The sequence below is a fragment of the Hermetia illucens genome, chromosome 4 (assembly GCF_905115235.1).
Source record: "Hermetia illucens chromosome 4, iHerIll2.2.curated.20191125, whole genome shotgun sequence".
NCBI classification, from domain to species: Eukaryota; Metazoa; Arthropoda; class Insecta; order Diptera; family Stratiomyidae; genus Hermetia; species Hermetia illucens.
In genome coordinates, this window is record NC_051852.1 from 107,820,927 (window position 1) to 107,825,195 (window position 4,269).

A 4,269-nucleotide genomic window follows, 5' to 3' on the forward strand; every position below is an offset into this window, starting at 1 on the left:
CTTCTTCTTGGCTCTAAGCTAGACGCAGCACAAGTGAAATTCTATTTTAGGGTCCAATCTGATTCTCCAATCGGAGAATAATGAGGATTAGATAATTGGTGTACGTAAAAAATTTGGCATCACATACTAGTCTGTGAGTTGAATAAAGAAAAGAAATTTACCCGGAGGAGAAAGTGTATTTCCTAGCGAGTGAATGTTTATTCAGAATCGACGTGAGGCGGCAGAGTAATTGTGATGGATCTATTTTCATCCCTGATATACCCTGGATCAGGTGTAATAGGTATCAATGTAGAAATGTTGCTGTGAGCAAATGCCTTGGTTATGGTTGGTCCATGAACTGATGTAAATGTTGAGATTGTTACGTCAGATGATCCTGAACTCATTTTTGAAATGAAGTTGCTCTTCCATGCTCCACTTCAACCCTTCTGCGCTCATTTCAAGAGTGACTAGTTGACCTTGATCAAAAAATAGTTTTGGCTACTAATAGTGGTATCAAGGAACTGCGCTAGGCCCTAAAAGAACTATTTTCTTCCTTTATAGTGTTACTTATTAACTATAGTATGTTGATCAATGCTATAACCGACAGGGATTTCAGGATGTTTTCTAATTTTAGTATCTGCCATTAAATATTCTCCCAGATGCATTAACTTACTATGCACAAGTGGCGAACATTATCTCTGAATATCACTTCAGCAATCTCCTCACGGAATGCAAGTACCCACAGATATATATCCCAAGGTTCTCCTGGAGGAAGTTTAGCCTCCAGTGACCCGTGAGCATTCACGCTATCATCGTAAGGCTTTTTTTGGTGAGGTTTATACAAGCAAGCACTTTAGTTCACGCCTTACCCTGCACTTTTGGCAAGTTTACCCAGTATATTTCACTCAACCATTCCTTTTCCTTCCTTAGTGTGATGGTCATGAACCATGTCTCGATTCCGCAGAAGGGCCCTGCCCGAATGTCGATGTTTCCGCTCCTTTCCTGAACAGCTGACACCCAGAGTATCCCACCTTATTATGCGAGCCAAGTGTATTCAATTTATTAAGCCATTTTCATACCAGTTTAAAGTTCATCTGGTTGTCCTGAGTACCTTGATAGCCGGCTGACTGTTAACTAGTATCGCAATATTTTGCTTCCTTGGAATTTCAAGTAGGGACCACAATCTATAGCATGTATTTCCACCTGAAATATACTGGTATACTTGCTTGGCTTTGAAGTACGTTTTCTTTAGACCAATGATCCCTTTGTTTACTCCCTGCACTGTAGGAGACCAGTCAGGGTACCGGTAACTAGTTGCCGATTTAAGCCATAGGTCATGGCTATACTTTTCCAGTACTTCCTGTTGCTATATCGTGTTTCAAATTTCTAATCGAACTGAAGGCTCGTTATCATGCTATCGTTTGGTATCGGTAATTGAAATACCGCCTAGAAAAAAGCCCTTGCTGATACCATTAGACTTCCTGAAAGTTGCCCTTCTATGTGGAGATGAATGGGGTATAACTGGAGGAGATGAATGGGGTATAAGTGCTGCCGCGACTTTAGTTCCATCTATCCAGATTACTACCCTAGTGGTATCACCACGTAACTATTCTAGTGCATATCTAACTTAATATTTCAAAGATACACCGCTTGCAGGGACCTTTTTCAATTTTTCATCGTGGGAAGGTGGAAAGGTTTTAAACCCGAAACCTATTGCTGCTCCTGCCGTGCAGTTATGTGAAACTTTTACTCACTGAAACTACCTCTGACCACATCAACACCCTAGGGATCATTTTGAAACAGTGCATGGAGTTTATATCTTCGCTGCATCTGCTCTTCATCGATTTCGAGAAAGCATTCGATAGCGTAAGCTTTACGCAGGAAACGACATATGATGGCGCGAAAAGACAAGTATTGTACCGAGGTAAAATCTCACACGAAGTCCAAAGCGGAGACCGCCAAGGTTGCATCCTGTCGCTGATATTTTTTCTTCCTTTTATCGGTGACGTTCTTCATGCTGTCTCGGAGGATGTGAAGGAATTCAATGCACGATAACATTTTTCCTCAAACACCTCCAATACATTGATGATATCTGTTTGCTCTCACACCGAAAATGGGCCGTGGCCAAATGGCTCTGGATTTGGAAAGAGAGGCAGGTAGAGTTGGGCTGAAGATAAAGACCAACAAAACCAAGGATCTTAGTCTGACAGGTAATCGCACTCCCTTTATCTGCATTAATGGGTAGAGTATCGAAGTCGTCGATCAATTTGAATATCTAGGAAGCGTCGTTTCTGCCGACGCGACGGTGGCGCCGAACTGGATGTTACCCGCGTTCCCTAAGACCTGACACTGCTCCTTACTAACGTTCTTTCTGTATTGCTGCACATTGAAAATGAGCTTCACTGTTACTAAAAAGCTCTAAGCTTTCGTCAATACTTGTCTGCATCATATCGTCGTGGTGCATCGGCCCGACACTATCTCGAACGAAGAATTCGGTCGGCGAGTAGTTCTGGCACTCATACGCACTTTGATCGGAAGGCGAAGATGGCAATGGATAAGTTACATATTAAGGAGGAGCGGCAATTGTATTGCAGGCTACTTCATACAGTGGAATCCATCATCATCAACGGCGCAACAACCGGTATCCGGTCTAGGCCTGCCTTAATAAGGAACTCCAGACATCCCGGTTTTGCGCCGAGGTCCACCAATTCGATATTCCTAAAAGCTGTCTGGCGTCCTGACCTACGCCATCGCTCCATCTTAGGCAGGGTCTGCCTCGCCTTCTTTTTCTACCATAGATGTTGCCCTTATAGACTTTCCGGGTGGGATCATCCTCATCCATACGGATTAAGTGACCCGCCCACCGTAACCTATTGAGCCGGATTTTATCCACAACCGGACGGTCATGGTATGGATCATAGATTTCGTCATTGTGTAGGCTACGGAATCGTCCATCCTCATGTAGGGGGCCAAAAATTCATCGGAGGATTCTTCTCTCGAACGCGGCCAAGAGTTCCCAATTTTTCTTCCTAAGAACCCAAGTTTCCAAGGAATACATGAGGACTGGTAAGATCATTGTCTTGTACAGTAAGAGCTTTGACCCTATGGTGAGACGTTTCGAGCGGGACAGTCTTTGTAAGCTGAAATAGGCTCTGTTGGCTGACAACAACCGTGCGCGGATTTCATCATCGTAGCTGTTATCGGTTGTGATTTTCGACTCTAGACCCCTAGACCCCTCAAAGTTGTATTCTCCTATCCTTATTCTTGTTCGTGTTTGTGTTTGACCAGTGCGGTTTGATGTTGTTGGTTGATTCGTCTTCGGTGCTGACGTTGCCACCATATATTTTGTCTTGCCTTCAAGCCCAAGATCTCGCGCTTGATCTGGATGAAGGCAGTTTGTACGTCTCGGGTGGTTCTTCCCATGATGTCGATATCGTCAGCATAGGCCAGTAGTTGGGTGGATTTAAAGAGCAGCATCACGGATCACTTTCTCGAGAGCCAGGTTAAAGAGGACGCATGATAGCGCATCCCCTTGTTGTAGACCGTTGTTGATGTCGAATGGTCTAGAGAGTGATCCTGTTGCTTTTATCTGGCCTCGCGCATTGGTCAGGGTCAGCCTCCACTCTTCCTAAAATAGCGCACGGTTGGGTCGTCCCAAGGGCAGTAGAGGAGGAGTGCTAGCGTATCGGCAAGTCATGGGGGGAGCTGAAGGGCATTTCAGGTAACTGCAAACAATGGCGCCTAGGTGGGATTAACGCGCTATTCCCCGCCAAGAGGTAAATGGCTACCGTATAAGCTGTTCATAAACATTTTAGTTCGTAAGACCTATCAACAACGGGGTTCAATATTGTCCATTGCACAGGAAACCTGAGGCAATCTAACACAACGTGCCCACATATTAAAACATCTCGGGCAGTATGGGGAAGGTATGGACGATAACTACCACCTCCGCTCAAGAATTGTGTCAGCTCGTAATTTAACTCCCCGTGGCTTCGTCCAGTCCATCATCGAATGCACAGAATGATGCGGTATGTCGGACGACTAGTTTCTGACTTGTCGCATTCGCGATGGAAGACGTTTCAGCTGTTGCACGTTCAATCTGTTTCTTGAAGCTAAGCCTCTTTTCGATCATTACTCCTAAGATATTTATTTGTCAACTTCCACCGCTATCAAGGTGGTTTTCCTCTTTCTCTTGCCGACTAGAATTACTTTTTTTTTATTTTCAGCAAGTAGTAGGCCGGGATTTACGACGAATTGACCTCGTATATCGCTTCGTTTGCATAAGGTTCG